A 12,600-nucleotide genomic window follows, 5' to 3' on the forward strand; every position below is an offset into this window, starting at 1 on the left:
CATCTAGGCCAGGCACTCCCTGGGGTTGGGGCCTGCCTGGTCTGTTTCCCTCCCCACAGTGTCCAGCATAGCAAGGGCCTAGCACAGGGCTCAGGGCACTGCTATGAACCACCGTGCTCCTCGTGATGAATTAAGATGCATGCTTTGCAGAGGATCGGAGGTGTGCTTCTGACTCTTAGCACGGCTGGTATGGAGGGGAAGGGGGTGGCCTGGGTCGAGGGCATCAGGAGGGCTGCCCAGACAAGATGGGACCTGGCGTGTTCAACTGCCTCTGCTGTGACCTTGAGCATGTCACTGCCTTCCTTTCCATCCCAGGGGACAAAGGCTGAAAGAGGCACCCGGGCCAAGCCACCGGGAAATAACCTGGGCACGGCAGGGGTGACCAGCCGCTGCACTTCCAGTTTCCCCAGCGCGTGGCGCGCCGGGCCTACGGTCGCTCAGGGCCCTGGTGTCTCCCGGGGATCCTCCCGGCGCCCGCTGAGTGACCTTGACCCTCCGGCCCGGCTCCTGTGCCCTGGCCCCCCGGGGCCGAGCCGCGGCTTTCTAATCCGTCCCGGCCTGACCTGGGGAGGCAGAGGGGCGTCGCGGGCAGCCAGGGGGCGCCGGGGCCGCCCCTCCTGCGGGCCACCCTGGCGGCGGGCGCTGCGGCGGAGCGCGCTCAGGGCGCCGGGCGCGGGGCGGGGGCACGGCGCTCCCCCCGCGGTGCCCAGGACGGGGCGCGGGGCGGGCAGGGCGGGCTAATCCCGTATGTAAATGGCAGCCAATGGAGGGTGGTGTTGCGCGGGGCTGGGATTAGGGCCGGGGCGAATGGCTGGCAATCTTACTGGGATTACAGAACAAAGAGCCTCCCTGCGCTCCCGCTCTCGGCTCCGCTCCCCGCGCCGCGCCCCGCCCTCCGCCGCAGCCCGCGCCGGGGGTGGGGGCCGCCGAGCGCCAGCCCCCCGGCCGGCCCGAGAGCCCCCGCCGGGCCCCCTCCCCGCCCAGCGCCCCGCTCTCCTCCCGCCCGCCCCCTCCGCCGCTCCGCGCCTCCCTCTGCCTCTCCTTCCCCCATTCTCCTGGATTAATTAAGGAGGCAGCGGCAGGAGTCTGAGTCCTGGCCGCGGGCCGGGGCCGGGGCGCCGCTGGCAGGAGCGCTTGGGGATCCTCCAAGGTAGGAGAAACTTTTGCGGGGGGCGGGCGCCGAGGCCCTTCTCCCCTCTCTTCCCACCCCCGCCCCGGGGCCCCCGCCCCTCCCCCTCAAGGTGTTACAGAATCTGGGTCCGGCTTTTGGGTGCATTGGGAGGCACGTGACTGGGATTATAATTCGGGCCGGGGGAGGGGAGGGACGGCCGCCCCCACCTGCCAGGAGGGGGTGGCAGTCGGGAGCTGTCACCCCCCCGGCCCTTCCGGAGGTAGGGGCGCCCGGGGCGGGCAGCGGGCGCCCGCAGGCTGCTGCAGTTGGCGAATGAGGTCAGTTGTGCTGCCCAGACGGCGGGCGCCAGTGTGGGAGCGGAGGGGGCTGGGAAGGCCGCGGCCCCCGCCCCCTAATTCCCCCCACCTCCGCCCTTCTCGGGCTGGGCCGGTCTCCTGGCCGGTGCCCCCCACTTATAGGCTGAGTTCAGGCAGGACTGAACAGGACAGCCAGGCAGGACTGCCCCGGCACAGTGGTTCCTGTTGGGGTCCCTGGGGAGGGGGCTGGCCTGAGTGGTGGCAGCTGAGCTCCTCGTGGGGTGGGGGGGAAGGAGACTCAGAGGATGGCAGTGGGGGTCGCAAAGCTTTCAGAGGAGCAAGTTGGGGATGCCCTGTCTGTGGGTGGTCTCTGAGTTCCCGCAGATGGGTGGGGAGGCCCCTGGAGCAGCCATAGGATGCTGGATGGGCTTTGAGTATGATGGGCTTAATGCCTTTCCTGGGTTCCCCAGCTCTTGCCTGTGGCCAGGGAGAGGGGTGATGCCCCGGCCTGGGCCCAGGGCAGAGGGGGACAGTGCATCTGAGAGTTCCGCTCTCCTGGCATTGCTGGAGGGGGCTCGAGCCCTGGACATCTGGCCCTGTGACCCAGGCTCCCAGGACTAGACCTGGGCTGGGAGGCTCCTGTGTCCACATCACAGCCCAAGTGAGGGAGCTCGGCATGTAGGGGTCTCCTTGCCCAGCACGTGGGGAAAGCGATGGCCTTGGGTGGAGTATGGTGCTGTTGATGTGGGGCGTGGGGCAGGCCCGGACAGCTTCTAGAGGAGTGGGCATTTGCGGGGGCTTTTCTTACTGCCCACAGCAGAAGGAAGGGGTGGCCAGAAGCTGCTCTGACCCCACTGGCCATCGTCTCCCTCGTGTGTCTGGTTGCTCGGTGGCTAGGACTGCTGCTCCCTGGTACTGACCTGGGGCCTCCGGGCTGGGGAAGTGCCTCTGAGCAGCCCATTTATTTCAGCAACGTCATTCCCAAAGGGTAAGGGCATCGGCATCGATTATTTATTCAGAGTGAGAGGCAGTGGTGGTGGGGAGGCTGGTGACTGCTGGCAGGGAGGGGCCGGGCACAAGGGCAGAAAGGATGGGGGCGGTCAGGTGGCCATCAGGAGTAGGGGTCCAGGAGGGTGGGGGGTACACTCTGCCTTCTTCTGAACAAGGACCTGTGGACCAAGGGATAGACCTGGCCCCAAGGGGACAGGATGTCGGAGCACCCAATCTGCTTTTGGGAGGTGGGGAGCTTAAGACCACACCCCATTCTGTACCCTGCTCCGAGGGTGACCTAGAAAGTTGTGGCTCTGGCTCAAAGGGTCCCAGAGGACCCCAGTGGAGGAAGCGAGGCAGGGTTGGGACTCGGCCGCCACTCACTGACCACTCGTTCAAAATGTGGGTGGACTTGGGGGGAAAAGGTTGCAAAACTGGGTCTGGGAAGGTAGCATTGTAGGGGCAGGCTTAACCTACTTAAGAGGACCGTTCTCTAGATGCTGGAGGAAGGGTCATTTATTTGCAGTGTGCTTCATCTGTTCATTTAAGGCAGTCTCCCGGAGCTGGCTAGCCTTCTGACGTGGTTCCAGTTGTTTGATGCTTGGAAATAGTCGGAAAGGCAGACGTAATGATAGGGGTCTCGGAGACAACTGTTCTTGCAGCCTCCCTGTCTCCAGCACCCAGGGCGTCCCCAGTTTGGTAATGGCCCAGTTGTTGGAGACCCCGGGTGAGGATCTGAGGGTGATGTGCTGGGTGACAGCTTGGGGCTCTCGTGTCCTAAGCGTGACCTTGGGACCACAGACCGCATCTGCTGGTCCCTCCTCATTCCAGGTTCTGCTTCGTGTCCTCTGGCTCTCGTCTGCCCACCCGCTGCCTCCTGGGCCCATTCTTTGAAACCTGCAATCTTGCAGTTTTCCTGAATGGCCTTTGCACGTGCCGTTCCTCTCACCTCAGAGGTTCTTCCCACCTGCGGGGGCAGGGCTTCCTTAAATGGCCCCACTTGGTGAGGATGGGGGATAAGAGCTGTAGAATTTGCCTTTTTCCTCTCCTCTGTCAGGACTCAGCTGGCTGTCATGTCCTCCAGCCGGAAGCCTTCCCAAACCTTCACAGGACTGGCCAAGGTGCCACCTCTGTGTCCCCATGACATTCTGTCCTTCCCCTGTCCCAACATTGATCTTAATCAAGTGTTACAGGTCCCGACTGTACTAGGGACAGGGTGGGGACTGAGGCTTGCTTTTGGTTCCGTGGTGCCCCAGGGCTGGTCCCCAAATACTTATTGAGTGAATGAATGAATGAAGTCCTGCCCCAGGGTCCGAATTGCTAAGCACACTTTCTCGTGTTGTTCCTGAATTCCCATCTCTGGGGCAGGTTCCCACAATGGTTGGATCCCAGGGTCTTTCCCTGAGCTTCCTGCCCCGCATCCTCGGGGAGGCTCCTCACCCCATCACCCCAGCCTGTGTCTCCCCCAAACCTGAGCCTGGGGCTTTGCTCCCTGAGCATCATCCATCCGGCGTCTCTTGATCCTCCGACTCTCAGCCATTTGCGGACATCTCTCTCTTAGATGCCCTGCAGCCAGGACAGAGCCAGGTTCCTTGGGACAGACCAGGAGGGTGTGCCAGCTCCAGGGGTTCTGTGGAGGCCTCAGGGGGCACTGGGAACAAGAGCTGCAGGGTTAATTCACAAGTCCCGGAGAGCAGAGCGAGACCCAGGACCGAGGGCTCGGGATCCCCCAGGCGGATGTGGGGCCTATGAGATGTGACCCCTTGCGGTGACTGGAAGGGAATTCCCGGCGGGAATTCACAAGCAGGGGCAGACGGTGGGGAGGATTGTTTTATATGGGAGGAGTGAAGGAGACAAACCTGGTCCGAAGACAGTGGCGTGTCACCCCTTTGGTGACAGGGGAGACTTCTGAGTGTAAATGTTGGGGTGTCCAGGTGAGTCCCAAGGGGAGCCAGCCTCACTGGGCGCCCAGGTTCCTCATTTGCAGGATGTCTGGCTGGGACTGTCTCACTGGGGTCGATATTTCGTCACTTCAGACTGAGTGCTATGGGTTATGTCTGATGACACAAAGAGGCTCAGAGCGCTGGGGGAGGCTGGCGCATGGGGCCCAGCCCTTGTTCACTTCGGGGTGAGTTAGGTTTCCTGAATGAGCTGGGTGAGGCTTTGCTTTGACCAGGCACGGGCTTGGCGTGACTGGCGGGGGTGTGCCAGGCAGGGAGCAGAACTCTCGCTCCGAACTCCCTCCTGGTCCCGAGCTGGGCCTGGCTGACCCACAGCTATTTGTGGGCCCACCTGTCTCCCTCCTTCAGGACCACCTGCTCCGGGCTGCCAGATTTAGCCAGTTAAAAGAGGGACACCCAGTTACATTTGGATTTCGGATAAGTGACAGATAATGCAGTATTGGGGCTCTAAATGACACTAAAAATTTACTTCCTGTTTACCTGATGTTCAGACTGCACTGGGGGTCTTGTGTTTTTTTCTGGCAACCTTTCAGCTGCAGCCTCTGGGCAGTGAGACTGTTGGGGGCTAGGGAGGGACTCAGGGTGTGGCTGGGGCCTGGGGTTGGGGTCAGGACTCAACCTGAGGGTCGGGGGATGGTCTAGAGCGAGTCTGAATCAGGCAGCGGCGATTCTGATTTCCTCGGTTGGGCTTTCTCCTGTCTGGGGTCCAAGCGTCCAGATCTCCTGTTAGGCCTGGGTAGTGTGGGGCCTCAGGGATCCCCAGTCTGGGAGGCCCTGGTGTTCAGAGTCTTCTGTGCCACTACGGTCCATACGGTGTGTGAAGTGTTGGCAGGAGCAGGGAGGTTGCCGGGGTCGCCCTGTCTGACACCGACTTAGGATTTGCAGAGCCAGGCCTGAGCCCTGAGAGGCTGTTTCTCTGGTGCTCACCCCCGCCAAGGCTGGAGATTGCGCCTCTGGGGCCCCTGGTACGGGAGGGTCCTTGCTGGGCTGGTCACAGGTTTGAGGGGTTGTCCCTTTAAAGGGATGCCGGGTGAGTACAGCACGCTGGTTGCTGGGAATTACCTCCCCGCTGCCATGCCGCCATGCCGCCATCGGAGGCAGAAGCCCCAGCCCCTGTGTTGCACTGAGGCCCCTGGAATGTCGCGGGAGGGCCCAAGGCCAGGGAGTGACCCATGTCCCCTCCCCCCAGCTGGCTGTGTGTTTGTGTGTAAAGTGGCAGTGATGCCCCCTCTCTGCCCGAGCCCGATGGTGGTGCTGTGGTTTTGGGGGGCTCAGTGTTGCATGGTGGAGGCTCCACAGAGGGGTAGGTGGGTCACACCGCTGCAGGTCTGGAGTGGAGACGGGGTGGGAAGCCAGAGGCGAGAGGTCCCAGCTTGAGGGCTTGGGGTCCTGGGCAGCTCACGGGTGCCCGGCCTGGCTGTGTGGTCAGGGAAGGAGGGACAGCTGAGGCCATGTGCCTTCCTGGCCTGTAGCTGGAGGAGACTCTTCAGGCTGCTTCTCTCCTGGAGGCTTGGGCAGGGCCAGGCCTGTTTGCTGGTGGGGTCTAGTGGGGTCTCAAGGTACGTTTTCTGGTTACTGGCAGAATTGCCCTATGGGGGGGTCTGTATCTGTCCATCCATCCATCGGTCACTCCACAAGCTAGTGAGAAACTTGCAGAGGCACCAAGTCTGCAGGGTCTCAGGTCCTGGCATCCAGCCCCGGGCCTGCACGTAGGAAGGGCTCACCCCACGTGTTATCATATATATTGTCAAGGGATGAGGAATATCTGGTGAAATGCCCAGGGCTTAAGTGTGCCGTCCAAGGAACTCGACCAATGCATGCATTCACATAGCCCAGCCCCTGTCAAGACATAGAACATTCCATCCCTCCCAAAGGTTCTCTCAAGCCTGTATGCAGCCAGGCCCCTCCCTTCCCCCAGCCCCTGGCCACCCCTGATCTGGTTTCTGTCTCTATGGCTTCGCATCCTCCAGAGCGTCACATAAATGCAATCACGCGGTATGCGGCCTGCATCTAGCTTCTTCCATTCCACCTAATGCATTGTCGGGGCATCGGGAGCTGGTCCTTTTGGTGGCTGAGTAGTACTCCGCGGCACGGCTATACCACAGAGCTCTGCCACTCTTCTCGTGGAGGAGAGCTGAGCTCCGGCTCGGGGCCACCCAGAGGAGGGGGTATCTTTTCCTCATGTTCACAAAGACACCCCCTCCCCACCCGCTTTGAGAGCTGACCCTCAGCCAGGATCGCTGCACACTTCTGTCCGCAGAGCTGGAATTTCATCCTCCGTTTCTGGTGACTTGCGCAGACCGGGAGCTCCCGATGAAATTACACCTGCCTGCAGCCGCCCTCAGGGCTGCAGTCTTCCACCCGCCCATCAACCAGGTGGCTCCCTGGACAATTGATGCTCTGGGGGCAGAGGGTGAACCTGAAGGGAGGGAAGCTCTCTGTGCCCGGTGGTGTCTTGCCCGTCTCTGTGTGCCCCACTCGCCCAGGAGTCTGGGGGTCTCTGGCAGTGAGTCCCTGGTCCCCACTTCTGCGGCTCTATAGTTTGGGATACAAATTCTGTGTTTTCCTGAAACAAGCGGATCTGGAAGGAGGGCAGGCAGGAGCATGATTTAGGGTCAAACAGAATGGGACTGTGTGACCTCGGGTGAGTGACACCACATCTCTGTGCTTCAGCGTGGTCATCTGTGAACAGAACAGAGCATCTGGTTTCCAGGGCCAGCATGAGACTCAGCAGGGGTCACACAAGCCACTGGGCTTCCACAGAGCCCGGGACCCCACGGGGGAAGGAGGTGGGGTCATGCGGGCTTCCAGCACCCTGTGTCCCCCTCTGAGTTGGAGTAGGGCCACTTCTATCCAAGTTACCTGTTAGGGCTCTGAATGAAACATTGGTTGACACACATCTGAGATCCACAGTTGGCTGTGGCTTTTCTGAATGTTCATGTGGGCGGTAGCACTGAGATTTCGGATGGTCACAGAAGCTTCTGGTCCGGCCGATTCCAGCTCTGCCGCCTGCCTGCTGCGCGTCGCTTGGATGGCTGAGGTCAGCTGAGCCTCAGTTTGACCATCTAGAAAACGGAGGCTGCACTGCCTGTGGGCTCATGAATGGCGGTCCCTGAGTGAAAGGGGGCCCCCCCAGGGGTCGTGGCTTCCTAAGGAAAGGGAGCACCGTGGGTGACGGCAGCATGGCCTGCATGGGTGTCTTGAGAGGTTTGGGGGGTTTTAACTGTTTCTTGTGAGGAAGTCATTGACTTTTCCTGATAAGCCAGCTGGCCCCCCCTCCACCCCACCATTGTCCCCTCCCCCATGTCCTCAAAGGCTGGACCCCTGAGTCCCACCCTTGGGCTGTGCTCGGCGGAGGGACCATGGCAGGCTAGCCCTGTGCAGAAGGGCCCTCGGGTGCCCCTGGGTGGCTCCCTGGAGCAGGCAGGACTCCTGCCTGCCCACCCACCCAGCCAGCTCCAAGGTGGTCCTGGCGGGCTCCAAGGGGTCTTGTGACTGGGCCCATCTGGTGTCTCATGTTTATCCAGGAGCTGGTTTTTCAGGTGTGGTGGCTTTCAGCAGAGAGGCCCAGCTTGGGAAAGGTAGGGCCTCTGGGAAGGAGCTAGGTGCCCCCCTGTTCACATCCCTGGCTGGGGGTGCAGCCCTCTGGGTGGATAGGCTAACCACATCCTCCCTCTGATCCTGGTCCATTGCCCACCCGCCCGCCCGGAGCCAGCCACTGCCTCAGATGCTCTGTTCTCTGCACATCCAGGGCGGGGAGATGCTCCTGGATGCCCTGGGTGGGAGGCCAGTGGCCCTCCTTGCGGGCAGGCTCCTTTGGCTTCCTTAGAGCTTCCCCACTTCCCAGCAGGGTGCCATTTAACCATCAGAGCCTTTGAAACCAGACAGGCAAGGGTTCGAGCCCCAGTGCTACCCCTCACCTGCTGTGTGTCTTCAGGCAAGTGACTTTCCCTCTCTGAGCCTCATCTGAACAAATGAGGGTGGTTATCCCTGCATGACAGGGTTCTTGGGAGGATCCGCCTGTTCAGTTGGGAGAATCTGGTCCCCATCCCAGTGACACGATGATCCCAGAGGCTGGCCCCTGGAGAGCTCCAGGCCTGCCCAGAGAGGAACTGGACGCCGTCACTCCCTGCTCTGCTCTTGCCTATTCTCCCCTCAGAGCGTGGGCTGTGCCGTGCCTGAGTCTCTGTTTCTGTAAGCTGGGAAAACCCCAGGGGTAGAAGTGCTTAGTCTCCTTGGCCTGTCCACCTCTCAGACCCTTGGGGTGGGTGATCAGGCATCCCGATGCCAAGCCCTACCTTGGTGTTGGGCTACCTGGGGGTATAGGCCCCACCGTACTTCCCAGTGGGCCTGGGGGCAGCCTTCAGGAGGTGGCTGGAGGACGGGTGGGATTCAGGAGTAGCCTGGGGTGGGCATTCTGGGGTGGGGCGAGGTGGGGGCAGCAGTGTAGGAAAGGGTCCAGAGATGGGAAATGACACTCCAGAAGGCCTTCCGTGGGGACCAACTTTTGGGGAGGGCCTTGTATTGGGTCCAGGTTAAGACCTTCATCTGATTGCCTCGCTCCCAGCCAGGCCCTGCCTGTTTCTATGATAGCCATGATGAGCTTCATCAGTTTTCAGAACATACTGCGTTCCCGTCTTGCTTCACAATGTGCTACTGCTTCTCCTTTAAACACGTTTTACTGCTCCCCATCCATTTCACTGGACTAATTCTTGGCAGGTCCCAGCTTGGATGTCACTTCCCTCCGGAAGCCCTCTCTGATGTCCCCTCCCGGGTCTGTGTTAAGTGCCCCTCCTCTGTGTTCCTACAGCTCGGCGCCCCTCACCTGCTGTGTTCCAACTGGCCTTGTACTTGTCTGTCTCCCTCCAATGGGTCAGGGCCGTGCCGCCCTGCCCTCCGCATCCCCGCCCCCACATCGCTGCCTGACACAGTGAGTGTCCTGTACCAACTTGTTAAGTGAATTAGAAGCAAGCTGGGTGCCGGGACATGTGGGGCGGGGCCTTGGAAGGTCAAGGGGCTTTTCTACCCTTCCATCCCAGCTCTCACAGGCTCACCCCATTGTCCCCAGTTGCTGCCTCTGCTGGCCTGGCGGTGCCGCTCAGAAGCATCCAGAGGGTAATGGCAATGGTGGTGGGGGGCACTGTGTGCAGACCGGTTTGGGGGGTTCCCCCTCCGTGAAGTGCAGCTGGTGCGTGTCGAGAGAGCACAGGTGTGAAGCCTCAGAACAGTTAATCCCCTGGGCTATTTAGACACACGCTTTTGTGCATGCACGTGCGTGTGCACACATCTGTGTGGTGATCCAGAGGCCGCTGGCAGCGACCGTGCCCAGTAACTTGACGTTTAGCTGAGTCCTGACCACCAGCCTCAGACGCGTGCTGCCCAGTGTGCGGAGCCCCTCTAGTCCCGGCGGGTGGCACAGGCACGAGACCATCAGTTACGTGTTTGGCTCCAAGTAATAGAAAACCCAAGTACAGAGGCGTAAACAAAGGGGGGTTTATGTATTCCCCCCAAGAAGAAGCCTGTGGGTAGGTCCTCAGAGCCTCGGGTTGGGGCTCAGCGGTGCCTTTAGGGACTTTGTTCTCTTCCTCTCTAGCACGTTGGATTTTTTTTTTTTTTTAATTATTTCCTTTAAAATGCACACTTCAGGACTTCCCTGGCGGTCCAGTGGTTAAGACTCCGTGCTTCCACTACAGGGGGCCCGGGTTCGATCCCTGGTCAGGGAACTAAGATCCCATGTGCTGCACAGTGCGACCAAAAAAAAAAAGTAAAATGTACACTGCAGTGTGTTTTCATATATTCATAAAGTTGTGCAGTGTTCACCATGGTCTAATTTCAGAGCATTTCATCACTCCAAAAAGAAGTCCTGGCCTGTTAAGTAGATATACACACACCCATCCCCTGGCAACCAGTCAGGGTCTGTCTTTCAGGATGTGACTTCTGCCCAGGGCTGGGGCCCAGAGCTCCTGTGGGAGCCCCTGTGCCACCTTCCTCAGGCACCCTTCTCCCTCCCCTACTCCTGAACCTCCTGGATGTGCCACAACCCTTAGAGCGGAGGAGACCTCGGGATACGTTGACCTCTTTTCCTTTTCAGATGGAGAAGCCGACGCCCAGGGCTGGGAAGACACGTGGCTAAGGTCCCCGGGTTACAAGAATCAGGATCCAAGACCACATCTCGTGACTCTTGGTCCAGGGCTCCCTGTCCCCTGGCAGGTGCCCCGGAGCCTCCCCGGGCTTCCTCTTCAGGAGGCTGTGTGGGCGCATTGCGGCAGGGTAGCTGGTGGGAGGTCTGGGGGCAGACCGTGGGGTGTGGGGTGGGGGAGTGAGAGTGATCAGGGTACGGGGAACACCCCAGATGAGGAGAGAGGAGAGTCTGCAGCGGGACCTGGTGGCTGTAGGTTCTGCTCGGAGGCGGGAGGCAGGAGGCTGCTGAGCAGTTGATGCAATAGAGTGTAGGCGGATGGCCCCTGGGACCAAGCAGGAGAGAGGGGCACTGATTTCTGCCCCCGGGAGCTCATGGTGTCACCTCGGGGAAACCTCAAGCCTCATTATGTGTCCAGGGTAAATCCCAGCGGACTCCGTCCTTGGGATCTGTAGAATGGGGCTGACGAACTGGAAGGATCCCCCCTGGAGCCCGGGGGCAGGGGTGGGCAGGTGGAGTATCGTGGGTAGTGACGCTCCTGGTACGAGGTAGACCCAATCTTGGTGATGCGGGTGCTACATTTCTCTGGTGTAATGTTGAGTCACTGCCTGTGTGGGCCGCGTCCGTCCTCATGGCGCTGTCGAGAGCTCTCGAGGCTTCCGTGAGCACGTGGGGTGGTGGGCAGGTGGGCGTGGCACGGAGCTGGTGCTGGCTAAGGTCCAGGTGCCCACCACCCACCTTGGGGAGCCAGTTCAGAGCTATGTGAGTCCCACCAGGAGGGTTCTCACTCTGCAGGCCTTGGAGGGCCAGGACCCCGGAGCCCAATGGGAGGGGACATAGGGATGCCAGGGGCAGTGCCTGGGACCCCTCCCTGCCGGCCTGCCCCTCTGCAGGGACAGAACTTTGGAAGAGGAGTGATTTTCTCATCCCAGGCGTCAGACAGGGTTTCTGTTTTGGAAATGAAACCAGTGCCTCCTTGCTCCCATTTTTTTGGCTTGGCGTCTGCTGCTGCAGATGTGAGGGCAGACTGGGCGACCCCAGGTCATGGAGGGCTGACAGCTGCCAGAATTCTCCACACCGTCTCCACAACTCATCCCAACAACCTGGAAGGTCTGCGATCTTGGCACCGCCCTCTGCCCTGTTTTTGGCTCAGAAAATTACATCTCCGTATCTGTAGGGTCCCTTCTGGTTGTCAGGACCCATGATGACTCCGGGAAGCCCTCCTTGGGCCTCACTGCGACCCCGGAAAGGAGGCCTGGCCCCTGTCCTGAAGCCCCTCACTCTCTTGAGGGAGGCAAAAAAGACAGTTTGGACTAATGAACCAAGGGAGGACCCCTCAGCCTTTCTGCAGATACCCGCACGCCAGCCACTGGGCAGTGAGCCGTGCTTGGGGGGCTGCTCAGGGGAGGTGTGTGGGTGTCGGGCACATGTTTGCTTCTGGCAGACTTTGCTTTGAAGCTGGCCTCGAAGTCTTCCTGCTGTGTGACCTTGGGCAAGCTACTCAGCCTTTCTGAGCATCTGTGTCCTCATCTGTCAGATGGGTAGAGTTGTGCTTGGAGGGTTGCTGTAGGGGGTTGAAAGAAGGATGCTAACAGCACAGCACTGGGTGGTCACACATGGCTGCTGATAAGGATGGCCATACTGTGAGGCTTCGTGGAAAAGTGGGGTTCAGCCAGGACCCAGGCCAAGGTGGGATTTGGATAGAAAGGCTCTGTTGGGGCCTGGCTCTCACCTCCCACCACTGCTCTGAGGAAGGAAGCAGCAGGGTGCCATAGGTGTCTATGGGAGGAGGAGACTGAGGCCCAGAGAGGGGAAGCAGGTTGCTCTACGTCACACAGCCCCGGTAGGTGGCACACCATCAGTTAGACCCAGATCTCCCAAGGGCTGGCCCTGTGCACGCTCCCGAGACCATGGGCTTTTGGAAGGGGGGGCTGCCCGTCAGCAGTGATCGGGCCCTAAGGAGGGAATGGGGTGACCTGGACTGGGTTCCTCCAGGCTCTCCCAGTCCCTGGGGTTGGAAGAGAAGGGCAGGCACCGGTCACTTTATTGAATCACATCACCTGGCTGGAGCTTTAGGGGAGC

General features: G+C 60.5%; 1 protein-coding gene across 6 annotated transcripts in view; it reads left to right on the forward strand.

Annotated features, from left to right (window-relative positions):
• The first annotated feature begins 897 nt into the window (after positions 1-897).
• The window catches only part of GTF2IRD1 (GTF2I repeat domain containing 1), a 113,645-nt gene continuing 101,942 nt past the window's right edge, over positions 898-12,600 (forward strand). For 4 of the 6 annotated variants that reach the window (XM_082644188.1, XM_082644189.1, XM_082644192.1 and 1 more), the window contains exon 1: positions 899-1,150. The gene's annotated coding sequence lies outside the window, so the exon portion shown is untranslated. Of the gene's footprint in view, positions 1,151-12,600 lie in introns of all 6 variants that reach the window. The other 2 variants (XM_082644191.1, XM_082644190.1) reach the window with 2 other exon arrangements.

The sequence above is a fragment of the Mesoplodon mirus genome (assembly GCF_964341445.2).
Source record: "Mesoplodon mirus genome assembly, chromosome: 15".
NCBI classification, from domain to species: domain Eukaryota; kingdom Metazoa; phylum Chordata; class Mammalia; order Artiodactyla; family Ziphiidae; genus Mesoplodon; species Mesoplodon mirus.